Raw genomic sequence first — 27,238 nt, forward strand, 5'->3', positions numbered from 1 at the left:
CACGCGCACACACACGCACACGTGTGCTTGCAGCCGGGTTTACACCGTCGTGCGCTCGCGCGGGCCGGGGCGTTGCACTGTGCACGGGGGTGCGCGCGCGCGTGTCCGTGCGCAGGTGCGGGTGTGTTCGCATCTGAACCCCTGTCGTCCTGCCCTCGCGTGTGCCTGGGGATGGGCTTTCGTTTGTGCGCGCGCGTGCAGATGTGTGCTTGTGTGTGCATGCGTGCATAAATGTGTGTGCATACACGTGTGCGTGCATATGTGTGCATGTGCGTATGTATGTGCGTGTGCATGCACGTGTGTGCACATGGATATGCATGTATCCGTGCGCACGCACATGTATGTGCATACGTGTGCACGCGTGCATGGATGTGTGCGCAGATGTGTGCATGTGCATAGGGATGTGCATGCGTGCATATGTGTGCATGCATGTGTATGTATGTGTGTGTGCATACATGCGTGTGTGTACATATATGTGTGTTTGCATATCCGTACGTATTTATATTTGCTGGCACAGATGTGTGTGAACAGGCACACGTGTGTGCATTACAGGCGTGCAGGCAGTGGGCGCTGCGGGGGATGCAGGGCAGTAGAGAGTTTGTTGCTGAAGCTGGTGTTGCCCCGGCTTCCAGGGTCACCCACTGCCAGGCCAGCGGGCCGGGGGCTGTGGCTGCCTCTCTGGAGGCTGGTTGTGGTGTGGGGGGAGCAGTGCTCCAGTGCCAGAGGAGGCAGGTGCCTGCGGAGGGCCCCTCCTGCCTGGCAGTCGGGTGTCAGTGCTGGGGTCTCTGCTGCTCTGCAAGTTCTCCGTGCGCTGGGGCTCCCGGGGAAGCAGAAGCAAGTGCCCCCCTAGTGCTGCTTCCCCTTCCCTCTGAAGAACTGCCAGCTCCTTTGGGTGGGTGGCTGACGTGCAAGTGTCCCTGTCCTTGCCTGTGTGGGGGTTTCACGTGTGCCCGTTGCTGTGGCCTCTGGGGGTGTCTCCTGCACCGACCGCCCGCAGCGGGCCAGAGGGATCCAGCAGCCGCACCCCAGGGTCTGCTCTGGAGGAGGCCAGTCCATCCTTCTCTTTGTCCACAGGGGCCAGGTTTGGAAGTGGTGGGCTGAGAGCGCAAGGGGAGAGGCTTAGGCTGGGGATCGGGAAGCCCTGTCCAGCCACAGGGGAGTGGCTAGGAAGGCCGTGGAGTCTCCATCCCTGGCCGTTTTCAAGGGCGAGCTAGGCAAACGTTTGGCTGGGCTGGCGTAGATCCTGCCTGAGCCGCAGCGGAGGGTCTGCATGCTCTGAAATCTGCTCCCTTTGGATGCGAAGTGGAAGCATCGGGCTAGGGGCCGAGCAGGGCACCGGGGGGCAGCAGCCTTCTGCAGAGGGAGTGGGCATAAAGGGGACTGGGTGCCCGTCCAGCCTCCCAATCTGTGCAGCCCATGAAGTGCGTGTCCAGCTCCTAAAGCACACGGGTGTCTCCCCTGGGGGTGGGCGTCTTGCAAGTTAGGCACGTACTCAACTGCGTTGCTGAATCGGGGCCTCTGGGCGTCTGTTCCCTGTGGTAGCAGTGGTAGGATATTTCGAGGGGGGAAAACCTAATGCAGGTCCCCGTCTAGGGACATCCTCAACCCTGAGCATTGCCCTGTCTCGAGACAGCAGTGGGTCCCCCTGCGGCTGCCTGCGGTGATGAACGGTAGCCAGCACCGGGATGCTCGGAGATGCCGAGCCCCCCCACAAGTCCACCTGAAGCTGAGGGGAGCTGCCGAGTCTCGGCGCCTCTGGCTCCACGGGTTACAGTGCCCACTGGCAGAGCTGGGTGGGAGGAAAACCCTGGCAAGGAGGCCTTGCGGAGACTGGGGCTGGCCAGGAAGCTGGGATCTGTGCTGAGAAGAATGTGAGGTTTTGGGACAACACCAAACCCTTGTGAAACTCCTTGCAGAAAAGCTGCAGCGAGACGCCCCACCCCAAAACAGGCCAGTCAGTGCTCGGCACTTGCTTGGGCTTCGAAATAGTCTTTCAAAGCAGGGTCCCCGTGGAGCATCTTGCCTGCTGGGCTCTCTGCTGTTTTGCAGTGGGCTTGATCTGCCCCTGAAATCACCTCCGGACCGGTGAAATCTTCCTGAGCAACCGGCATAATCCAGGAGGGAAACATTTCATCAGGAAACTCCTGATCTGCTCTGGTGCAGGCGCTCTCTGAAGTCACTCGCAACCGGGCGATCTGGCCGCGTACAGATGACAGCGGGTTATAATAGACCTGCCTTCCCCCTCTGATGTCCTGCAGGTATCTGCTGCCTGGGGCTCAAATGTTTGATGTCTCAGGTTGATGTCCCGACACCTGATTGATGAGGCGGAAGACTCTCACCCCAGCATTATGAAACCTTGGCAGGAAGCTGGGGGGGAACACGCAGGGGGGATTACCCAAGCATGAGAGATGGAAAACAGGGGAGAAAGCAGGGAAAAATCCTAATAAACTCCCCGGCTGCTCTTCTTGCTGCATCCAGAGTGCTAAAGATGGAGGGGCGGGAAAGGGGTCAGTGCTGCAGCCTTTCCTGTGGATGCTTTGCCTTCTGGGTGACCACTTGAACACTGGATGCAACTGTGTGCATGTGTGTAGCAGATGCTGGTGTGTGTGTAGTGGCGAGATGTGCATGCGTAGCAGATGCTGGTGTGTGTGTGCTGGTAGGTTGTGCATGCGTAGCAGATGCCAGTGTGTGTGTAGTGGTGGGTTGTGCATGTGTAGCAGATGCTGGTGTGTGTGTACTGCCACATTGTGCATGTGGAACAGATGCCAGTGTGTGTGTACTGGTGGGTTGTGCATGTGGAGCAGATGCCAGTGTGTGTGTACTGGTGGGTTGTGCATGTGGAGCAGATGCCAGTGTGTGTGTACTGGTGGGTTGTGCACACGTAGGAGATGCCGGTGTGTGTGTACTGGCAGGTTGTGCATGCGTAGCAGGTGCCGCTGTGTGTGTAGTGGTGGGTTGTACATGTGTAGCAGATGCCGGTGTGTGTGTACTGGTGGGTTGTGCATGCGTAGCAGATGCCGGCGCATTCGTGTTACGCTGGCGGGACCCCCTGGCAGAGCAGACATTTTATCCGGTAGCCGGGAAGTGTTCCCGCTGGCAGGTTTGCTGGTTGTGCTTTCTGCCACCGGCTGCGGGTTAGTTCCCGAGCGTGCTGCCGGATGTGCTTGGCGCTCATTAGCACGGTAATCTCCCGTGTGCGGCTGCTTTGTGCTGGAGTCAGCAGAAGCCGGCTGGCCCGGGGAACACACTGCTCAGGCTGCAGGGGCCTGGGCACAGGTGGTATCACCTGCTGGAAGTCCTGCTGCCTCCAGAGCCTCTCGGCCTCGGGCCTGCCGGGGACCAGCACTGCAAGGTCAAAGTAGGGGCCTGACCAGATGCAAAGCCCAAGCAGGCTCCCGTCAGCTCCTCTGTGGGTTGTTCCCCGTAACACAGTGGCCAAGCGTGTGTCTGTCCTGGTCTGTGGCTAATCTCCCAGAGCCAGGCTGCCTGCTGCTATTCACAGCTGATAAGCCCTGCTCTGTTGTCCATGCGGTAGAGATCTGTGCTTTGCAGTGACCCCTCCTGAGTTCAGCCCTTGCTGATACCCCCTCGGCACCTCCCAGCACCTGGAAGAGGAGGAGATAGCCATCCCTGAGCTAACGGAGGATCTCCAGTGCCTGTTAGCAGTACAGATCAACGACACAAGAGTTGAGCAGTCCTAAGTACGTCTTGTAGAGGCAGCAGCATCTGAGGCACTTGTAAGGATTTCTTTGGTTGGCATCTTTTATTGGACCAACTGCAGTGTTGGGATAGAGGGAGACAAGCTTTCCAATGCAAGACATTCTCCAGGACACCTAGACAAGTATTTGAAAGCTTGTCTCCCTCTATCCCAATCGGTCCAATTAAAGGTGCCGCCCAAAGAAATCCTGGTCTCTGCAGGCGAGGTTCTCTGGGTAGATGTGAGATCTTGTATTCGACCAACTAACTATTTAGTTCATCTAATAAAAGATCTCACATCTACCCAAAGAACCTCGTCTGCCTCGACCAACACGGCTACGACCAACAACCCTTGTCTCTGCAGTAACTGCTGGACCGTGACGGCTACAACATCACTCTGACGCTACCGTGCATGTATGTGTCCTGTATGTTCTCCCGCTGTTCGCATCTTTATGTGCGTGATTGCGTGTTCGACTGGGAAGGCAATGAAGTTTTCCTGCCTAGGCCGGGCGTTGATTGAAACAAGGGGTGTTATTCTGGTTTCTTGGGTGGCCGAGCCGGGCGGATGAATGTGAGCACGATCGCGAGTGCAGGGATGTGCCACTGCAAAGGCAGTTCTTGCTTGCCTGGCTACTATCATGGGCCCTTTCTGCAAACGTTCATGAAGTAAAGCTCAACGCCAGACCTTGCAGTTGGTGTTGTCGTCTCCCACTCTGCGTGCTTTCCCCTGCCTTTCTATTCTGGTGTCCCTTTGCCAGGTAGCTGCTGCCCTGGGCCCCACGTGGTTTAACTTGTGCCTGGCTTGATACTTAGACACGTGTTACTCCAACTTTCTGGATCTATTTAAGATATATGTATCTACCCCGCCCCCCCAGTTATTCTTGAAGCCCCTTACTCATATTTATCCTCATAACTGCCCTGTGGCGCAGGGAAGCTGTGGACCCTCTTTGGTTCCCTCAAAGGCTTGACCAAGGTCACCCAGGGAGTCTGTGGCAGAGGAAGGAATGAAGCCCTGGCCTTCTGAGACCCTGCTGCTGGCCCTGCGGGAAGTGGTTTTGGAGGAGCCCCCTTATGCCTGCCAAATCGCATCAGATCTTTGACACGGTGGGGCCCCAGTACTGGGGAAAGCAGCCTGGTTTCGACATCTGCAGGTCACTGAACTATCTCCCTCGGAGCAGGAAGGGCTAAGGCCACAACCAAAGTCTCGTGGTGCCTTTCCCTTGAGGTGCAATATATTACACCCATGCCCATACTCCTCTGCAAGACAAGTAAGTCTAAATGAAGCTTTCTGTCTCCCAACCAAAGCCAGCTGCTCAGGCCCAGGGATGCAGGAACTGCATGATCCACCCTGCAATCCTCCGCTTCAACTGAGCTCCTTACAGGAGGCGCCGGATGGCTTCGGGCTGGGTCTGAGGAGCTGGGAAATGGGTAGTCCCGGCAGTCTGGCCTCAATAGTCTGTGAGGCTTTTGGGCAAGGCGTTGGGAGGATCATTAAAGACATGCAGGTCCAAGGAAAATGAGGCAAAAATGCTGCGAGGTGGGTCATGCCAGACTAAGAGAATTGCTTTTTCCAGACAAAGGGGATGCAGACCTCCTCTCTCAGGACTTCAGCAAAGCATTTGATGCTGTCATGCATGGGAAATGATTGTTAAACTGGAGACCATCGGGATTAGCGGAGCTGTCAGGTGGGTAGGAAGCGTTTTAAGGGAAGAGGGCAGTATCAGTTCACTTTACTCACCCAGATTCAAGAAGGATGAATGCAAACTGTGCCGGTTGCAGAGAAGGGCTGCTAAGATGATCAGGGGGATGGAGTCTCTTCTGCAAGAGGGGCTAGACGAGTTGGTCGAGCGAAGGGATCCGATTGCATTCAATAAATACATCGGGCTGAGCACTAGGGAGGGAGGGGAGCTGTTGAAGCTGAAGGGCAGTGTTGGCACAGAAACTCAGGGGTGTAAATACAGGCATAGATACAGTTAGGCTGGAAAGTAGGAGGAAGTTTCTAAGCATCAAAGGGAGCTTCTGGAGCAGCTTTCCACAAAGAGGAATGGGGATGAAAAATATCCCCAAACCAAACTGGTTTTAAAGTGGGCTTTAATCGGTGTATGAGAGGGATGGGAGGATGCGGTCACCCGATAGCCAGGGCCTGGACCGATAGTCCAGGAGGTGCCTTCCCCTTCCCGTGATAATCCCCCCCTACCAGGCTCAAGTGCTTGTTGTTAGAGGAGCTGTGTCTCCCATTACGTTAGCTGGCCCAAGGCCGGCTGCAGCTAGTGTCACAGAAACATCGTGTCCCTTGTGAGTCCTGGGGACCCTCGCCCCCCCCCCCCCCGATTCACTTTGAACGTTGATTAAAGTCCTCTTAAGGAAACTACAGTCAATCCCCTAGCCCAGCGGTTCCCAAACTTGGCAGATTGTGCACCACCTATTTAAAACAATACAACCTTAAATGCCACCAGCACATTTTTTCAGTTCAACCGTAAGTGCCACCAGCACATATACTGCCATATAAAGTCATTATAATCGATCTGTTAATGCGTGCCACTGACAGGTTCTGTGGGTACCACTGGTGGGATGTGTACCACAGATTGGGAACCATTGACCTAGAGGGTTAAGGACAAAGCCTAACCCTAGGGGTGTAAATAGAAAGGTTCCCCTGGTGTCAGGACTTGGGATCAGGCTATAAGATGTTCACATTGCATTCAGGCCAGGTGAATTTGAGACGGTACGTGTAACCTTAACTCTGCCCGCCTGCACATTCTCATTACCCTACAGTCCCTGCTTATTTGCTCACGTGCTGTTCTTTCCCAAGGACCGCTTTTTTTTTCGTTCAGCGAGCATTGCCTACACTGCCCTTGCAATAAGGATGCTGCCATACGTGATCGTGCGCTAAGGATTGATTTTTTTTTTTTTTTCTGGGGTCCAACCCACCAAGTCTGGCAGGAAGATAGTTGGAATCTCCTTTTCTCTTCCCAGAATCTGGTGGGGGTGATGCTGTGCTGTCGGCATGGGGAGGCTCTGAATCCGTAGGCGAGGACCAAAACACCCTCGATGGTTGCCCTGGTGTCCAGGAGTAGCCTTGGGAGCCGGTCCTGGGCGTTCGCTAGGGAAACAGAGAGGGCAGCAGGGAGCCTGCTCCCATGGAGGACCTATTTGTGTTATCCAGAGGCTAACTGCTGCCTGTTGATTGCCTAGGGCAGTGATTCTCAACCGGGGTGTTATAGCACCCTGGGGTGCCACAAGATCCTATTAAGGGTACGGCGGGTTGCTGCTGTTAAGTGTGCAAATACCTACAGGGGTGTAGGTCGTAGCCATGTTGGTCTAAGGACAAGGTTGTTCGGGTAAATCTGATACCTTTTATTAGAGCAACTCAAATACCTACAGATGATTTACCCTGCCTTCTGATTGACTTCAGACTACCACTGCCTCCTACAAGATACACCCAGGGATTTCAAACAGGCAGCCATGGTCTCAAGCCCTGTTGTGGTCTGGCTTCTCTGCTACAGAAGAACTGCTCTACTATTTCTCCCACCTCGCTAGGGCCCCTTAAATGTCGGCTTTTCTGCTCTAAATCTAGTGCAGATGCTCAGCAGGCAGAAAGGTCAATGCTCCTGCTTCCGGGTTTGGCTGCAGTGGCGATAAGAAAATCCCGTCTTAGCGAACAGGGGGGAAGAACTTTATCCTGGAAGAAATGGGATGGGGGAGGGAGGTGGTCAGAAGCATAAAGAATAATCCCTGTCTCACTGGAAAGACACTCGGAGTATCTTTTCTGTCTCCTTAATGTGTGGCTGTCGCTTGCAGTTTGCTGCAGCGAGCGAGCATCCGTACCTTTCTCCTTGGTTTTTACTAAGCGGCTCTTACAGATCGTTCTTCTTGGCCTGGGGCTGCTGTGCAGCTCACAAACCTAGGCCTCGGCACCAGAGACTTGGCAAGGACCCCCATCAGCAAGGCCAAGTCCAACAGACCAGGGCTTTGAAGGATGTTGGGAATGCAGGATTTGTTTTTAGGCCCTGATCCAGCTCTGGCTATCTTCTGGCTCATCTTTTGTCATTCCAGGCAGTGTAAATCAGTGTTAAGCCTGTTTCTTCACAATGTTCAGTACTGGGAAGAAGCTCTGTACTGAGACAGCTTGGCTGTTGATTGAGATAATTGGGGGGAAGCCACTTCTTTGGGTTGATTGCATGGGAGAGGAGATCTGGGCATGTATGACCTCCAGGCAAGGACAAGAGGGAACTTATTTGTGGGTGATGCTTGGGGAGGCTCTTGAAGAGAGGGCCCCGTTGACTGTAACCCATCTGGTTTCCTAAAAGCAAACACAGACGAGGTTCTTTGGGTAAATCCAGTATCTTTTATTAGACCAACTCAAATAGTTGGAAAAACTCTTCTTTGCAAGCTTTTGGGTACAATTACCCTTTACAGTTGTACCCAAAAGCTTGCAAAGAAGTATTTTTTCCAACTATTTGAGTTGGTCTAATAAGAGATACTGAACTTACCAAAAGAGCCTTGTCTGCCTAAGCCCTTAGACCAACACGCTGACAACCTAAAAGCAAAAACCACATTTGGGTGATTCAGGGCATGTATCAGTAACTTAAGGCTAAACAGACATTACAGGGATTTAACAATCCTAAAACTGAGCATTTATAAACCCAGAAAATGTAGGGCTGAAGGGCTTAAAGTAAGGAGTGCGCAGGAAGGCACCCAAACCACCTTACCCATTTGAGAAGTGGCCTGCTGGGTAAGGGGGCTGAGTTTGGCCCTGGAAGATGAGGGCCTGTGACCTGCTGGGTAACCGCAGGTGAGTTGGGTCACATCCACAGACCTCACTTGTCCCCTGCTCTAAGGTGGAGGTAACAATGCCAACCTCTTGTTGCATTGAGATTGATGCATGCAAAACATGAGCCAGGTGGTATCTCATGCAGTAATTATGCATTTGAGGCCAGTTAGCCTTGACCTTTATTCCTGCTGTTGAGAAATGGGAGGTGTGGGCTCTGTCTTGCGGTAGCTAATGTATGTGAGTTAACCTAAGGTAAAAAGTCCCATGAAGAGAAGGATTTCTTAAGTCATATCTATTATTGGGCCCACTGGGTATGTCTACATGTTCATGAATGTGCTTTTGCTACTGCGCATTAATTTTGGAACCTCTAATGTGAGGTACTAACTAAATGCACGCCCTAATACTCAGTAGTGAAAAATGAATGCTTTTTTAGTGATGTTTAATGCTTAGTAGCTAAATTTTGCTGAGCATTAACACATTAGCACAGTTTTTGCCATGATGCTCAAATGTGCAGTAAAGCGCACGTGTAGACATGCCCACTGTCATTGGGATGAAGTTAGACATGCTTTTGAATGGTTGATACTTGATGAAGAGAGTCTTGCATTCAAAAGCTTGTCTGACTTCATCCCAATGACATAGTGGGTCCAATAAAAGGCAGCACCCTAAGAAATCTTTGCCTCTCACATAATTTCTGGACCATCACGACTGCATCACTCTTACACTACCATGAAGGGAAGGCGCTTTAGCACTATCACCAGCTCTGGGCTCGGCTTCAGATAAAAAAAATCACCTCCTTTAGCAGAGAAGGTCAGACCTGTGTGGTCCCACAGCAGATTAAGCTGTCATTTTAAAACTGGGTTGTGGGTGCAGGAAACAGATGGCTCAGTTTTGTTCCAGTCATTCTCCTGTCGCTTCATGCCAGCATCCTCGTCCTCGTCCAGGACAAAGGCAAGGTTTTTATTCTTTATTCCAGCCTTTGACAGCAGCTTCTTGCCCCACCCCAGTTGGCAAGGGCTTGTCAGATGAAGCATTTGCACGCCTGATGCTCACAGTGCTGCAGAGCCAGTCTTGCCAGTTTTCTCGGGATGCCGGAGCATTGCTCCGGGGTGCACCAGCTGCTTCGCCAGCACCCAATCAAGGGCTCGCTCCCGCCGTTCTCACGGGAGCACGTGGGTGCAGCGGGGTGAGTGGCACCCTGCTGAGGGGAAGGCTGCAAGTTCAAATTCTTGTTTTGCAAGAAGGCAGGTTGCCCAGGGCAGCCGTGTGCAGCGAGCCTGGCATGTGGATTTGGGCAAGGCTGCAGCAGACAGCCCAGTTAAATCTCTCCCTTGTCTTTCTGCTGACTTTTTCTTTTCTTTTCTTTTCTTTTCTCTTCTTTTTGTTTGTTTGTTTTTGTTTTGTTTTTTGTTTTTGTCAGCAGGGTGGTGAATTAGGCTGTTTGCATTAATACTGGGTGCATGAAACGGGGAAGCGCCATCCAGTTTGTCTCCAAAAGTCCTGGTGACTTGATGCTCATATGCAGGAGTGCAGTAGGCACAGTAGATGACCCCCCCACAGTCAGGCCCAGGCTGCACCCTTACTAGAAGAGGGTACATCCCTTCCAGCATCCTTCAAGGATCCTGTGGACTCTGTGCTTTACCTTGTATATGAGCATAGTTTGGCTTCTCCACTCCAAGATGTGCCATAATCTGGATGATAGGCCCTGGGATTAGTCTCCGCTGGGTTGGGAGTGTTCCCGCAGCAAAACCCTACCCATGTTACTGTGTCCTCGGCGTTGCTGTACATGCCTGTGCCTGTCAGGGTATACCCCTGGGTGCCTTATGCCAAGAGGCTCTAGGAATCTTGCTGTCGTATTGAGGAGAGCAGCTCCTTTCAGGGGGGATTGTGGGAAGGCACTGGAGGACTAAGGGAACTCAGCGAGCTTGAGTTTTTACCCATGGTGGTCTGGGTCAGAGTTTAGAAGGGAGCGGGAGGATCTAAAACTTGGGTAAAGGCCAATGATAATTGTGTAGTGAAGACAGGTAGGGTGTGTGTGTGTGTGTGTGTGTGTGGGGGGGGTGTTATCTCAGGAACTCTTGCCTACTCAGTAAGGCTCCTAATTATGTATTTATTTGAACCAGAGTAGCAAGAGCAGAGCCCTGATTCCCAGCCCTTTTTGATCCTGTTGATCTCTATAGGATAACGATCCCATAGGGCACGTACAGACAGACTTTGTAGTCCCGTGATGCTCCGGAGATCCGCCGCTTTGGAGCAGACTCAATGAATCTTGATGAATTAACGGCGCCTAACTCGGTTAATTCATTTAACTCCCTTAACTAATGATGCTTGCATGTCTAAAAGTGTCTATAGAGAGGGGTCGTGTTGTCTGTAAGGGGCAACTGCCCTGCCTTCTGCATAGCTTCACACTAACATAGTTGAATACTTCTCCCTGCCCTTGGATCCTGTGGGAGATGCTGCAATTGCTATAGTAGGCAACAGACCCCCACCCCGGGGAGGTTATGACCCCAACCTTTGACAGGGTAGGAGCTGAGGCTGAGATCCTTAAAGAGAAGTAGAGGCTTAACATCCATTGACATCCATGAATGGGAGTTGGAGGTCTAAACCCTGCTGAGGGTCTGAGCTTAGGTGATTCTGACAGGCCATACCTGCTTCCTCCTCCTCTTCCTCCTCGGGACCCTTATGTGTGTTCACTGCCCTCCTGTGCTAAACAACAACAGCAGAGACAGATTTGAGCTACAGACTTTGCATCCGATTGCTGCAAAGGCTGGACGGTGGCTTGGACCAGGGGTTGGGGTTTAAGCTGATCTCTGAGCAACCAGTCCTGCAGGGCAGGAGTGATCTCTGGGTGGACATAGAGTCTTGGAGGAAGCTTCTTCATGCCTGCAGTAGAAGCCACCTGCCTGCAGAGTCAGTGCCTGGGGGCCTTGCTATCCTCTGGTGCAAGGGGATGGAGGAAAACCAGGTTCTCTGTGAGTATTTAGTTCATGGGCCAGGATCCGCTGGTGCTGGGAGAGGGTACAGGGAATCCCCTTTGTCAGGTGCCTACCTGGTATGTCTTGTTGACGTACCCCCCCCCCCCCCAATCAACATGTCAGGTCGGGGACCTTGAAGGGGCCTTTCACCTTGCTGCGCAGCGTGGGGCATGATTCATCTGCTTGGATCATTGGCCATCTCTCACCTAACATCTTCCCTGCCACTGCAGGGGTCTCAGGGGCTAGAGACCTCTCTTTCTGTCTGCTGCCTATAGCTTGCAGGCATTTGAGCCTTCTGAGGACTGTCAAACTAAAACCTTTGGGCTTGACACAGGGCTACACAGGTTAAATGTAATGGCTTGTGATGGACAGGAGGTCAGATGAGATGATTGAAGGGTCCCCTCTGCCCTGGCTGTTAAGTCTCAAAACGGGATTCAGGACAAGTGTAGACAGAGGATTGACATGACAGCTTGTTCAAAGAATGACAGAAAGGCTTCATTTCTACTACAGTATGCACTGTTCAATGAGCCTAAAGGAAAGTCCAGCATCTTTTGCTGTAAAGGTGAAAGCATCTCACCAATACAGGCAAATATTGGCCAATACTGATCCAACTGCTGATATGCAGCCCGGCAGCTTGCAGAGAAGTGCTGGGATGGTAAATCTGTGCAGTGGGGAAGGGGCATGGGAGGGGTGCAACTCAAGGCCCCCCTGCGGTGAGGGAGGGAGTGGGGCTGGGGCAGGTGCTGCCCAGCCAGGGTGGGATGGGATGTGGGATGGGGCAGGTGGCTTGTCCGGGGGTACAGGGAGGCGGGGTGTGGCTCCCTGCTACTGCATGAACTCCCAAGGGAGGCATGGGGGGGCATGTGCCCCCCAATCTGTGCGCAGAGTGAGGACCGACTACCTGCTGTGGGCTTGGGGCCAGGGCTGTGCCAGCCTCTTCCCAGAGGTTGCGCTTGAGCTGGGTGTGGCAGGGCAGGGCGGGCAGTGGCAGTGCTGGGAGGGAGATCTATGGGGGACCTAGAGCCACCCCAAAATTCGCCATAGAGCCCCTGCCCTGTCCCACCCCACCTCACCCAGCCCAAGCACAGCTGCTGGGAAGAGGCTGGCATAGCCCCGGTTCCGAGCACGCAGTGAGCAGCCCACCCTCACCCTGTGCACAGATCGGGGGGGCATGTGCCCCCCATGCCTCCTGGACAAGTCACCAGCTCCATCCTGTGTCCCGCCCCACCCCGGCTGTGCAGCACCTGCCCCCGCCCCCATCCCACTCTTGAGCTGTCTCCCCAACTCCATGACCCTTCCCTCCCCCACAGACTTATCATCCAGACACTGCTTTCCGAGCTGCTGGGCTACACTCCAGGCCGCGTGCATGCTGTGGCTGCGCACATGCAGGCGGCATTTATTAGTGACATTATTGGCCAGATCAGCCAAAAAGAGCCAATTGCCGGTAATGTCAATTTACTGTGTATCAGTGCTGATACAATATGTACCAATGTGTCAGTGCACCTCTAGTAATTAACAGGAAAATCCTGTTAGTCACACTGTTCATTATTGGTTATCAGAAAGTCCTCATTTTGATTGAGTCACCTTTCTCAGTAACCGAGATTACCCGTTTCTACTAAGTTGGGACATATCAAGGAATTGATTCACAATTAGGAAAAACTCAAGGTTTTCTGGAGTCATCCTTGGAAGATCAAGGGAGCCACTAAGTAAATCAGGAGGAGCCACCTATCAAAGTCCATATGGAGAATGTATTTTCCTCCGCATAAACGCAAGTTAATTGCCAAGAAATATGTACTGTACTAATTAATCAAGCATTGACATTTCACATAGTTACATACCAGGCAAATAGGAGTCTGCTTAAAATCGTCATAAATATAGTAAGATAAGCTGAATGTGATGCCTCATTATTTCTTTTCAGAAGGTCCAGCTGCAAACTTACATCCTCTTGCACTATGTAATTGTCATCAATAGTTTGTATTTTAACTTTTGTGAGTAGGTCCAGCTCAGCTTGAGTTTCACAGTCATCACTTAGCCTGTGAAGCTGTTTCCTACAGAGGACTTGCTTGTTAAACAGAGAAAGCTCCGGGGGGTGGGGGACTGCGGCTGTGTGATGACTAAGTCAGAGTAAGTGGCTGTACTGGACAAAAGAGACCTTATCTTGTGTGACCTTGGGAGATAAGCAGTCCCAGACCCAGCTGGTACTTGGGTGGGAGTCCACCTTGGAATATCAGATGTAAGCCATGGGACACGTCTACATGTGCAATTAATTCAGAGCAATAAACTCTGGAGCAGTTTGCTCTGCAGTTTATTGCTCCCAGGTGCCACATTTGAATGTGCGGCCAGGACTGCAACATGTTGCGCCGGGGCAGAGCAGCCCCAGCTGGCAGGGGACCCAGGGGATCGGCCTGCCAGCTCGGGGCTGCTCCAACTCAGCTTGGCATGCTGTGGAGGGGCTGACTGGCGCACAAGGGTGCTCCTGTACATGGCTAGCCAGCAGGCAGCCCCTGCAATGAAGCACTCTCACACCCCAGCCAGCCTCATCAACGTCTACACGTGTTGCTGTGGAATCAATAACAAGGATAGCACTTGTGTTAACAAGTATTAGCCTATGGTAGAGTTAATTAGTTCACTCCATCCTAATAGCATTGCATATGCACATGCCGAGTCGATTACTGCAGAGCTAATTAGGCCACTCCGGAGTAAATGTCTCGTGTAGGTGCGCCCGTGGAGTTGTAGCCAAGCAGTTGCAATTGTGGTGCAACTTTTCAGACGGTGCAACCCATTTTGAATGATTGCCCAATTAGATCATTTACTGGTGATCTAAAATCAATCCATGCAGCTACCCCTAATGCACTCCAGCGGTTATCACATTTAGATATTAAACTGTGAATGTTGTAATCCTGAAATGTCATATGAAAGAGAGAGAGAGAGAGTTGGAAACTACTAGACCAGGAATGGTCAACCTGCAGTATGCATGGCACAGGCGGCCTCTGTGTGCAGCAAGTGGTAGATTGGGGAGGGAGCCACAAGCAGAGTAGCAGATCAGGCAGGGGGCAGAAAGCAGAACAGCAGATTGAGTGGGGGAAAGGGACTGGGGAAGGCATGGAGCTTAAATTTGTGGCATGTCCACTGTGCTAGAGCACAGAAACAAAGAAGTAGCAGGACCTCACTGGGGCTGCTCCTTGCAGGCAGAGATTTCTGGCTGCAGCTGCAAACGAGGGGAAGATGATCCAATCTGTTGATGGTGGTGGAGTGATAGGGAGCCCTGCCCTACCTGTGGGTGGGAGGGAGCCAGTCACCGTGGTGACTGTCAATGTAGATATTTACTGATGGGTGGCTGCTGTTAGCTCTTATCACAGGAGCGCACGCCCAGTATGCTGGCACGGGGGACAGGTTGCTACGAAAGGTCAGATTGGGAGGTGGCATGTGCAAGCCCCAGCCCACCTGGCACCTTCTGCTGCCAGCTTCATTTGAAGAGCAGATTTGGTGTGGAGAGACTGCAGCTGCAAAGAGAAGCTTCAGCACGGGGATCAAGGTACGGCCGCTGTCTTGCAGGCAGCCTGGGGCTTTTGTACAGCTGATCAGGGAGGTGTGTGTCCTTGTGATGGGAGTGGTTGCTGTGCCCTTGTTCATCAGTACAATGGTCAATGGTGTCTTTAGATCTTAAAGCAGTGACCCCTCCAGGTGCAACTTTCTCTCTGTTTTCAACAAGAATCGTAGCTTTGAATGGGGCTAAAGGCAAGAGATCTGAGATGGAAATGGCTGCATCTGGGGTAGCGGGGAAAACTGAAGGGCTCTTCCTCCCCATGCCAGACCTGTAAGAGCTACCAAGGGGCAGCTCTGGTCACAAGGGGTGATACCATCAGGGTGGAGAACAGCAGATGCGGTGCCTGTGGTCTGGAAGTCTGACCTCTAGAGAAACACCAGGCTTCAGAATAGCTGCCGAAGAAAAGACGAATGAAGGACCTGGAAGTAGAGGTGCACCAAAGTATCGGTCCATATTGGACCGGCACTGATAAAAGAAAAATTAACATTATCAGCAATCAGCTTTTTTTGACTGCTGTAGCTGATGATGCCACCGATAAATGCCACGTGCATGCGTGCAGCCACAGAATGCACACGGCCAGGAGTGCAGCCCAGCAGCATGGAGAGCAGCATCTAGCCTGTAAGTCTGTGTGGGGAAGGTATGGCGAGTGGGAAGATTGAGGCTCCCACGGTGAGGGAGGGAGTAGGGCAGGGGCAGGCAGTGCCGAGCCAGGGCAGTGATTGTGACCCCTGGAGCAGGGTGGAGCTGTGGGCGACTCATCTTGGGGGAGGGAGGAGTGGCTCCCTGCCACTACATGTACCCCCAGGGGAGGCATGGGGCACATGTGCCCCTCATTTGTGTGCAGGGCAAGGGCAGGTTGTGGGCTTGTGGCCAGGGGCTGCACCGGCCTCCTGCCCTTGGGGTGGGGGCTGTGCTCCAACTGGGTGGGGGTGGCGCTGGGAAGGGGGCTACAGGGTGGGCTACAGCCACCTCAAAATTCACCATAGCCACTCCATAGCCCCCCCTCCCAGCACCGCTGCTACCCACCTGCACTGATGAAGTCTGCTTCTCGCTTGGGGTGGAGCACTGGGACAGCCATGCTGCTTCTCCTGCCCAAGAGCTAGGTAAGTTCAGGGGCAGTGCTGGCATAAGTACCAGTGGGCATAAGGTGGTCTTGAGTGGGCTGGAGGCTAGAAGAAGGTTTTTACCACCAGAAGAGGGAACAGGCCTGCAAGAGGAGTGGTGGGCCAGAAGCAGAGCTCCTCTGAAAGATGGATGTGGGTCACTTTATGTGCTGTGGTGCCTGCAATAGTAGGGAACTGGCTGGGCTGTCACCCAGGAGCTCCCGTCTGGGCCTGTCGCTCCTTTTTGGCTCATCTTGCCTATAATCTGCTGCCTTGCGTACCAGTATAAGTAACTGGAGGGTCACCAAAGGAATAGGCACGCTGTGGTTATTTGCACTGGGATTGTCTGAAACAGTCTGGGCTGTTTTATCCTAAACATCCCAGTCATAGTCTCCAGTGTCTATGACTTACCTGACACCCAGTTTCCACCCCGATGCACGCTACTGCTGTGTCCCTCCTCGTGTTCAGCTGGCCGAGGAACACCTCTGAATGCCGTAATCCTGCCTACAAAGGCACGGGCTGTGTGATTTGGGGTAATCCTCATGGACACTGCCAGCAGCTTGCAAATAATCCTGGTGTTTGCTCACAGCAAAGCCCCATGTAGGGCTGGCTTGGGGCTGATAAATAACCAGATCTCCCAGGTGCCCAACGAGCTCTTTAGGGCTTGGATCTTGGGCCAGGTTCTGCTCTGTGCCAGCAGGATTGATCCATGGACTTACCCCATGGTAGGAAGTGGATTTGGAGGTCTCCTGCCTTATTCCCTGAGGGGCCTTTGGGTAGAAGGTGGCTGTCTAGTCTCTCCCCACAGTATTCATGTGACAGCCAGGTAACAGACCCCAGGCATCTTGAATATAACAGCCTTCCAGGTGTCTGCAGTACTTAGTTGTGCCTTGGCTTTAAATGGGAAGGACGGCACTGAGACGGGGGCTATGTCTGTGCAGGGCTCTGGAGGAGGTTCCCGTAAGCGGCCGGGGCTGTGGTTTGGTGGGAAGCCCTGGCAATGCCAGGTCTGATCCAGTTTGCATTTCATCAACTTCGCTCCCTCTTACGCATCCTGTTGCTTATTGTAATTATTAACTGGCTTGGCAGGAAGCCAGTTTGAAGTCGGAGGTAGGGATTTGGGCAGTGTGGGCTTGGCAGGTGGGAAGCTGCCTAGGAAGGCGGCGTGTTTTTCAAGGGGCTGCTTCTCCTTCTGGTTCCCCCAGTGATGGACCTCTCCTTGCTGTTTTCACCTCCCCTTTTTGTACCAAAGATGTTCACTTCGGTGTCTGTGAGCCCAGACAGAGTCGTACCACGGACACAGCTTCTACCAAGTGCTGGCTTGTGCTTTGTGCCTGGCAGCAGTGCTCAGGGGATGTACTTGCTGTGCACAGCAGCGGAGAGCAGGATGGCTGGGGCGTGCACCGTGCTGAGCTTCCCTGCAGATACTAGAAGACCCCAGTGGGTCCTCTGCTGAGTAGGCATCAGGGGTGGCATTGTAGCTGGGGTGATTTTGATGCCCATCTGGAGGTGCCCTGAGGCCTGCCTGGCTCCTGGGCTACCTGCTTGCTGCAGGGAGGTGTGCTGCTTTGCCTGGGTTGGTTGCAGTCCTGCCTGTCCTCCTCCTGGTGTTTCCTCCAAACCTCCGAGTCTCCCAGTGGGCTGTGCCCGGCGCTGTTGCGGGGGCGGTGGGGTCCAGCAGACGAGTGCAGGGGGTGACTCGGGAAGTCCAGGCTGTGCTCCCAGCCCTGCCTCTTGTCTACCAGTGGCTCTGGGCCAGCCATCGCACCCCGTGCCTCTTCTCCCCCTGTCCGTCTCCTCTAGTTACATTGCCCTGGGCTGGCTGGATTGAAATCATCAACATTTAATAGACTTTTCCATTTGTCCTTCAGTTTCTCTTCCAAAGGAAGCTGCATTCTCGTTGGCTGATATGGCCATGAACACGTGCAGATTTGCAGCTGATTAGCGCCTTTACACACCATTGGGGGCATCTTTTTGATACATGGGGTGTCCAGCTGGGATTTACTAGGTGGGTCTGTGTGTGTGTGTGCACGTGTGCGTGTGCATGGGGGGGGCATCTAAGAGCTGGAAAATGGGTTTCCCTGGTGGGTAGGAGCATAAATATTCATGATTTGATAACCAAGTCGATTGGGTCTTAGGTAGGGAGATGCTGTAACCTAGGACAGTAAGCTTCCCCGGGTGGGCTCAGCGGATGATCCCAATGCAGTATGTGACAGTGTCATCTGCAGTCAAAGACTGGATCCCAACATGGCCTAGTAGGTAGAGCGCTAGGCTGTTAATCCTGGCTCTTCTACTGACTGGCTGGGTGGCCTTGAGCATGTCACTTCACCCCCACTTCTGTGCCTCCATTTTTCTACCTGTAAAATCGGGGTAATTTCTGTTGTGCCATCTGGCAATGACCAGTGCTGTGTGACATCTAGCGGTGCTTGCTTTGGCCTCCTCTGCAGAGGGCAGGGTTCCCTTGATCAGTGGTGGGGACAACCCGCCTCGTCATTTATAAAATGTCAGCTTTTTCTTCCCCTCCATGTTTTTTCCTTGCACAATATTTGGAGACCCTTTGAGCTCAGCGGGGCTAGCGCTCACCAAACATTCGGGCAGTGCACTAATTACTGAACACTTGGAAGGGCGCAAGGGACAACTTGAGAAACTTCCTGCTGCCTTCAATGGGGTCTGGATCTGGTCCAAGACCCCAACAGTGTGATCCCCCTCATCTCAGAAGTGCTGCTGTGTGTCCAGGGGGAAAGCGAACTGAGTGGCGCGGCGTTCCCGGGGCTGCCTGTGTGTCCAGGGCCCTGGCAGCTTGCAAGGGAGTACATGTGAGGCACCCTGTGTTGGATCCCGGGGAGGAAATGCCTCCCGGACTGAGGATATCCTGCCTCTGCAGGCATTGTGCCTGGAGCACGAGACCTACCACTGCAGTGTGCTTCCCGCGCTGCCAAACCGGGCCTGCTCAGGAGAGACTGGCCTCACCCCCTAGAAAGGCTCTCACTGGTCATGGAGGAGGTACAAAGGGCTGCTGGGGCCAGCTGCACCAGCTCTTGTCCCTGCTTCAGAGCCCTGTATGGGTAGAGTCACGGAGGAGCCCTCTTCTTCCTTTATTCACCCCAGAAACAGCCCAGAGCTGTCTGACCCAGCTGCGCAAGGTCCACGGTGCCAGCTGAGCACTTGCAAAGAAGCGGCAGGGCAATGGTGCGTAGGGCCCTGCTTATCAACCTGCATCACGCGGATCAAACTATGGGCCCCCCTTGTCACGGTCAAGCAGCAGCACGAAACTGCCCCTCGGCCACGAGTATGCACCGCGACACACCGTTCTGGTGGACGAGGGGCTGGATCCTGCTCCGTCCATTGGACCTCTGTGTGGCACTTGGGTGTCTCTGTGTAATCCTGCTCCACCTTGCTTGAACCCTGGAAAAATCCACACCGTGACTATTTTTGTCCCAGCTCATCCTCAAGGCTAAGGCAGAAGCAGTGAAGAAGAGGAGCACCCCCCACCCCGCTGTTTTTTAGTGGGACGCAGGTAGTGGAGGAGGGGAGGTGGTGTTTAGATGCTTCATAATAAGTAGAGCATAATCTGAATCGAAGTTTATAAGTGCACTGCTCCGTGTGGTAATAATGGTGCAGTTACTGCTGCTAATGGGGACTGATCCAGAGGTTTGTCATCGATCGCAGTGGGTTTGAGATCAGGCCCATTGTGGTTTTTCACTGTATCAAACACTTTTGAAAACAACGTCCCCTAATTGCAGGGGCACTAAGTTTACAGGTAGTATACAACAGTGGCGCTCAACCTTTTAGCTCTGCGTGCCAGATGATGAATGGTGTGGGGCCTGTCTGTGAGCTGGTTCAGGCCCTGCCTGGCACTGCCCCATCCCGCCCCCTGCATGCTGGGATTGGGCCCTAGGGGCCTGGCACCATCCTCTCCTGCCCCCTATGCACTGGGATTTGGGGGACCAAGCATCTCCCTCTCTCCCCCCCTTGGGCAGCAGGATCCAGCACTGGTCGTTCCTGCCATGCCAGGGTTCGGACACAGTGACTTGGCCACTGCACACTGGGACTCGGCCCTGGGGGCCTGGCACCATGCCCTCCTTCCCCCTGCATGCCAGGATTGGGTCCTGGGGGCCTGGCACTATGCCCTCCTCCCCTTCTGCATGCCAGGATTGGGCGCTGGGGGCCTGGCACTATGCCCTCCTCCCCCTTCTGCATGCCAGGATTGGGCCCTGAGGGCCTGGCACCATGCCCTCCTCCCCCCTGCATGCCGGGATTGGGTTTTGGATGCCTGATGCCACCTCCTGCCAGCCTCTACAGCAGCCTGGTGCTGCCCCTGCCTGGCCCTGCTCACTGAGATTGGGTGCCAGATCCAGCGCACAGGGGCCAGGGCTCTCACGGGTCTAGAAATTTGGCAGCGGGGAAGCAATGCCACTGCTCCCCTACTGCCAGCTTCCAGACCCGTGAGGAGCCTGGCGAGTGGGATAACACGGTGCCCCAGGCTGGATCTGACCAGCAGTGCTGCAGGTTGAGCACTCCTGGTCTACAACCACACCGGCCCTACTGAAGCCCAGCAGAAATGTGGTCGCACACAGTGATGATATTTCTAAGATTTCCAGTGGAAATAGGGATCGACTGAAAGCGCGCCTCTGCGGCATTAGGAGCCAGAGCAATGGCCGTGATCGCAGGAAGTGAGACCGACCGGAGACAGCTTTGCAACGGACTTGTCTGGTGCGGCCCTGGGGCTGGGCGTTGGGGGCTTGACTTCTCGTTTTCCTGCCTGCTGTGGGATCTTAGGCAACTTGCCCTGTTTCTCTTTCTGTTTCTCTCTCAGAGTGAAGTTGCACGTTATGCTTAGCCCAGACTAAATCTGTGGCATGTTAAGCTGTATTAAAGCTCTGCACAGTCTCGCATTAAGGATTAATACGTTTCTTACCTGCACAGCTCTGACTTGCTGCTAGAGGACTGGCGAGAAGGGGTGTGAGTATAAGCCAGGAGACCTGGACTCTATTTCTGCTTGGGAGTTTGGCTGGGGGGCTGGAAGCGATGCATTCTGGGATGCTGGGGGACTGCAAATAGCTTGTTTTATCTCCATGGAGCAGACTGAAGTTACCATAATACAAGCTAATTTGCACGGCCCAAAGTTAACCCCCGCCTGAAGTGGCACAATTTTGAGTTGCCCAACAGGCACTTAACGCAAGTTAACAAGCTTTTAATGTGCAGATGCTCCTGTTTAAAGTGCCCTTAGTATGTACTAAATATAATGCAGAACTTCGCCCTGAGGCTCAGCATTTCCCTCTGTAAGATGGGCACGATGGTGGTGCTGTGAGGCTGCACAGTCATGCTTGAGAGGTGCTCTGCATTACCGAAGTATGCTAAAGGTTGCTATGTGCCAAAGTCAGGCGTGGAAGTCGGGAGGTTTTGGTGCCTGGAGGCCTGTGCTGCAATTCACCACCCACCTCTAGGGTAATACACTACCCAGCACCAGGACTGGGGACCTCTGCACCATGAAGGGGAGCAGGACTGGTTGGAAAACATCCTGTGTCTTGATGGGAACTTTATTGTGGGCTGAGATCTGGGCACCAGGGAATGAGCACAGTTCTCTTGGAAAACCGAGCCCTTGCCAGACGTGTTTTCCAAACCGCCCACAAAGTATGCAGCAAACATGTCTACCGTTGGCACAATGTCCTAGTCTCTTCCCACTGCCTTGGAGTTTGCGTCCAACAGCAAATCTCAGTCCCGGAGCAGTGATTCTTTATTTTTCAATGCAAGGAAGGAGGCACTTCTTGGTTTCTGCCAAGGACAGCTCTCATATGCAAGCAGTAACGTGGCAAGGAAGTTTGGCATGCAGGGCAAAGTCTGCAGCAGCAGCCTGCCCTCACCCTGCGCACAGATCCGGGGGGCACACGCCCCCCCATGCTTGCCAGGAAGTGCATGCAGTGGTGGGAGCTGTCCTCCCCCTAGCCCCAGCCCCCCCAACAATGAGCCACTCGCGGCTCTGTCCCGCACCCCAACCCAGCTGGGCAGTGCCTGTTGGCAGCTCTTCACTTTGGCACCTGGGGCAGTCATCCCACTCGCCCCCCACTTGCTACGGTACTGTATGAAAGGCCTTCAGAGCTGTGGTTATTTTCAAATGGCAGTGGTCCTGGATGTAGAGGCAAGAATCGATGACTTTTGCAGGGTTTCCCTGGGATTTAACCCTGGCGCGTAAGATCAAAGGTCTTTCTACTGGGAGCATTGGTCCAAGCTGATACAAAGACAGGCTTAAGAGCTGAAGGCCGGTTAGGGCAGCGGGTGGCACTTGGGTTATCTGTGATGTGTGCTTGCTTTGTGACCTTGTGACTCGTCTCAGTGCCTCAGTTCCCCTTCTTGACGGGGATACTGTGCATGGGTTTGGAACGAAAAAAGACAGGCGGTGTGCTTACCTAAACTTAGTGCACGTGGCTCTGGGATCAGTTCTTGCCTCATTGAGGCCTTTGCCGAATGGGTAGTGCTGAGATGTCTCCGTTCACCATCATTGGTGATCTACCCAGATGGTAAATTCTTGGAGCTGGGCTCTTTCTGCGTGTGTGTACGGTGCACAACACAATGCGGTTCTTGTATCGGGTGCATCCTTCTGAGCCCATGATGTGTAGCAAGAGTGGCGAGGTCCTCTGGACCCCACTGTGATGGCAGGACTGAGCTCTAACCTACATCTAATGGCCTTAAATTACAACAAGGAGTGCCGTAGAGGGCAAACTGCTAAGGCTTTTTGAACTGAGCAACAAAATTGAACAGAGCATGTTGTGACACTAGGAGATGTGATTGCTGTCATTGGGCACTAGGTGAGCAAGGCACACCCATTTCCCTATAAGGAACGTGCCTGGTACAGTGCCAGGGTTGACACAGAGCCAGGGGACTGGACCATTTGGGATGAAAAAGTTAAAAAAGTAATGGAGAAACAAAGGAACGTGTGTTAGTATGCTGTGACCATGGGAGGAAAGATGCAGCTGCTGGGTCCCTGCTCGAGCAGCGGGGAGCCAGAAACTAAGATCTCACACACCGGGTGGAGGACCCAAGGCTGGTACCCCCGAAAGTCAGCACTGTAACGTCTGAAGAAACCACTTGCCAGGTCATATTATGGGGAGGGAACTTGTAATAAAGCCTAGGGGTAAGTATTAAAGTTCACTTCATACCACATCGGACGAGTTGCCGTGTCACACCTGGGAGGGATCTGGCAAAAAAAATCCTAGTAGTAACAGTCCTCAGATTGATTGCTGGGAACTTCCTTGCTTTGAGGGTGGTTCAGACACCAGGGTGGATTAGCGGGGCAGGTTGTGGAGTCTCCATCCTTGTTAGTTTTTAAGAGCAGATTAGACACTTGTTAAACGGGGCTGATCTTGCGTTGAGCAACGGGTTGGGCTAGACCTTGATTTTTCTCCATCTCACTGCTTCCAAACAACAAGCCTTTCTTGCTGTGCTCGAGGAAGATCTTCCTGAGGGGTAGTGGAGTCCATCCATCATGGACTAACAACACGTGTCCAAGAGCCGCTTGATGACACAGCATCGCCGATCAAGCACTCGAACGGGTCCCGATTCGGAAACGTGACCTCTCATTTCCGCTATGCGCGAAGATTTTTAATGGACATCAGATGCTGTGAAACCCACCCTGCTCTCCAGCCAGCTCTGCGTGCTAGACTCGCTGCTGGGTGACTGCTGAGTTACCTGAGTATAAACCACAAGGGAGCACGTTAAGTGGAATAACGCCCGTGATGGATTGTCACCTAATGTTCTCGGGACACTGCATAGGTTATTTTGTTGTTAATTAGACTAGTAATCATCATTTGTCATTAAGCTGTGCTTCTCATTCCCCAGAGCCCGAGGTGTTTTGCAAAGGACGTTGGGATCCATTATATAAATGGGCAGTAATGTTTATCCACTTTTCACAGGGGAGAGAAGTTGAAGCAGAGGCAAAGTGACTTGTTCAAGGTCACAGAGTGGGTCAGTGTCGGAGCTGGGACTAGAGCCTAGGTCTTCTACAGTGCAAATTAAAAAGCCTTGATTTAATCACTGTTTTCTACATTCTTGTTGTTTGACATCCTCTATTCTTTTAACTTCTTGAAACTTTGCACTTTTATGGAGAGGTAAGGGCTTGACTGTGTACACAAACTTGGAGAGAGATAAGAGGGCTGGTGGTAGGTGATCAGCTCTGTTATCTCTCATCCCCATATACTGCTGTAATAAGGATGTTATCTCTGGAGACACATCCACAGGTTGAGACTGAAGCTCAGCATCACAGAGGTGCTTAATGGGATCTTCTAGACTGAGCCCTGAGTCCCGCTGGGTAGAGTGGTTTTCTTTAGTCTTTACAAATCTATAGAGCAGCCTCTGGGCCCCCCATGAGAGTGGGCCCCAATATAATCCAGGGCCTGTTGTGACCTATTCGTAAAACTTTTCTGAAAAAGGTTACATGAATATATTGTCTCGAATAATGTATAATTAGAAGTTATAATCCCCATTCCATGGTGATATCTTTGAGCTTTAACAGATCTTAAATTAAAATTGTATATAGGTTTTTGTTTGTTTTTGTTTTAAAAAAGCATCTTAACAAAGTGTGATTAAATCAAAAAATCTGATTTAAATGAAAAAAACAGATTTTTTTTAATTTTAAAAAAATATAAAATTGATTTTTATCCACCCTGCTTGGCGTTTGGCCGAGATACGGGCTACCATGTAGTTTGCTGATGTCTTGGCCTCTGAGCCCGTGTGCTGTCCAGCCGCAGCACCGCCTTGCAAGCTGTGTCTTGCTGCCGGCATGGGGAGGATGGTATTTTGCACCATGAGTGTTTGCAGCATCCTTGCCAAGCCCTTTAGCAAGCACAGGAACTGCTGTGTGGCTGCTCTTCTGTCTTCCCGCTGGGACTAGGGCAGGGTCTCCGGACTGCAGCCTGCGGTCTTCAGGATGTTGGGTTTAACAGGATGCTTTGAGTTGCCCTCCATAAGCTTTTGCTTGGGCTGCATTCAAGAGCACCTGGTATCTTCCCCCCCCTGCCAGGTCAGCTGTCCACGTAGCATGGACATAGCAGATGTGGCTAGTCTGCAGTTCACTGACTTCTTGATTGCTCTTTTACTCTGTCCTGTGCATTACGTCCTTTCCACCCCATCACGAAGGGCCAGACCCTGCTGCTCAGGTATGGTTCAAGTAGGATTAAGGTCTGAGGGATGCTCTGAACACCTGTTGATTGCAATGGGATTTGAACCCGCTTGTCACTTGGCTGGGTTGGCTAAGAGTCACCAGGCCTGGCCTTTTGTCTGCCAAGGGCGCAGCAGGTGAGTTCAAGGGACGCCCTGGTTTCAGAGATCTGTAGATCCCACATCCTGGTTTAAAACCAGGGCAAAGCAGTTTGTTTTACTGCGCCCTGGACCTGGCAACGCCCAAGCCCTTGTAAAGTAAAACCCCAAACAAAACCAGTGACTCACGGTTTGCAACCCCGTGAAGGCGCAAGCAAACAGGTGGGGAGAGGAACACAAAGCAGGGCTGTCCGAGCGCAGCGTTTTCCCGGCGTTGCTGAGTCTCGTTTGTTCGGTGGAATCACCCGGTTTGTACTGGGAGAGCGCGGACCACGGGCTATAGAAAGCCTGGCTCTAGTCCGCAGCAAGTTTTCACAGTTACCAACGGGGACAGGATATTTTCCTTCTGCTCGGAGAGTCAAACAGCTGCTGCAAGCAGTGCAGCGCCCCTTACAGCTCTGCTCTCTGGCATGGGCGAGGAGCGGTGCCCGCTGGCACCGTGTATCGTGATGTCAGATCACGCTAATGGCATGCCAGAGCGGGGCGCTCTGCCGTAGGAGAGCTGGAGCTGTAATATTTCTGCGGGGGCAGTGGGACAGCCTCTGAGCAGCCTACAGAAACGCCTTTGATCATTAGCCTGGCCATTAGCTTGCCATTTAACCCTTCCAGTGCCCCAGCTCTGAGTCAGGCTCTCTGTGCCCTTTGCTCCCGTGCCCAGGGCACGGCAGCCAGTCCCTGCCGGGATCTTACGGCCTTGGCTGTTTTCTTCCCTGTCTCATGTTGTGTTCATTTGGCCCTGGCCGTGCCTGTTTCTGATAATCCTGAAGGTTTCTGAACTTGATCTCGTCAGCCTTGTGCACAAAGAGAAAAAACAACGAGGCTGCCCAGGGCGTAGCCACGCAGAAGAGGCCTGCTCCGCGGAGTCCTCTGTTGCAAAGCTCTGCCTTTCTTTTGCACTCAGAAGTGCAGCCCAGAGCTTTCTGCTCCCTCCACAGCGTCCTGGCTAAGAGGCAGAGCTGATGTCTTGTCCATGGCATCTGAATGTCGCAGTCCTCTGCTCTGATGGACGTTGGCCATAAAATGTTACCCTGCCTGGAGCCCATAACTTTTGGCCACGCCAGAGTATGTCTTATTTTTTTCAGAAAGGCCCCAGCTCCCACGTCCTAGCTGGGCCTAAATCTTGCTGGGGTTTTCTGTGCGATGTCTCTAAGAGATGCCTTTTCCTCTCCGCACCGCTATGGCTCTCGTCCAAGCAGTCATCATCGCCTGTCTCGGTACTGCGGCTGGGCTTGGCTGATGCAGCATTGCCTCAAGCGTATCTACGCAGAAGCAAAGAACGGTCTCCTACGCCATTGCTTGGGCCTTTTCACCCCTGCCCGCATCCCTGAGCTGGCTCCCTTACCTACCCAGTCCAGCTAGCTCCTTGTCTGTGCTTTCCAGGCCCCCCGCTAGCCCTTAGCCACACCCTGCCCATCCTCTTGCTCAACTTCCCATTTGTGCTCAGCTCTCTACTGCCCACTTATTATATTTGCAAGCAAAAAATCTCTACTTTCTCCTCTGCTGTGTCACGTGTTAGGCCCGAGATCCCCATAGCCAGGTCCAGGCTTAATGACCTTGGTCTCCTCCAACCTCTGTGCAAAGCTGTGATGCCTATAAAGAAGGACAGGACCATTGATACAGCGCCTAGCACTACTCCTGCTTATAACTGGGACTGTTAGACACTAGTGGAGTACAGCTCTGGAAGAGCGCCTGGTCGTTGCTGTATCGTCTCTGCCTTCTTAGGGTTTCCTGTGCCCTCCAGTAGTCGGGGACCAGTGAAGAGCTGTGCTCATACGACTGCCGTGTGACGCTCCCTGTGCAGGATTTCATAGTTTCATAGTTTCTAGGGTCGGAAGGG

At 52.9% G+C, this 27,238-nt stretch overlaps 1 protein-coding gene across 3 annotated transcripts in view; it reads left to right on the forward strand.

Annotated features, from left to right (window-relative positions):
• The first annotated feature begins 1,903 nt into the window (after positions 1 to 1,903).
• CAPN5 (calpain 5) overlaps positions 1,904 to 27,238 on the forward strand; it is a 95,743-nt gene continuing 70,408 nt past the window's right edge. The window contains exon 1 of one of the 3 annotated variants that reach the window (XM_019524502.1): positions 1,904 to 2,219. The gene's annotated coding sequence lies outside the window, so the exon portion shown is untranslated. Of the gene's footprint in view, positions 2,220 to 15,830; positions 15,842 to 19,088; positions 19,279 to 27,238 lie in introns of those variants that run through there. The other 2 variants (XM_019524501.1, XM_019524503.1) reach the window with 2 other exon arrangements.

Source organism: Gavialis gangeticus, unplaced genomic scaffold (assembly GCF_001723915.1).
Source record: "Gavialis gangeticus isolate Ggan-Ray unplaced genomic scaffold, GavGan_comp1, whole genome shotgun sequence".
In the NCBI taxonomy this organism is placed as follows: domain Eukaryota; kingdom Metazoa; phylum Chordata; order Crocodylia; family Gavialidae; genus Gavialis; species Gavialis gangeticus.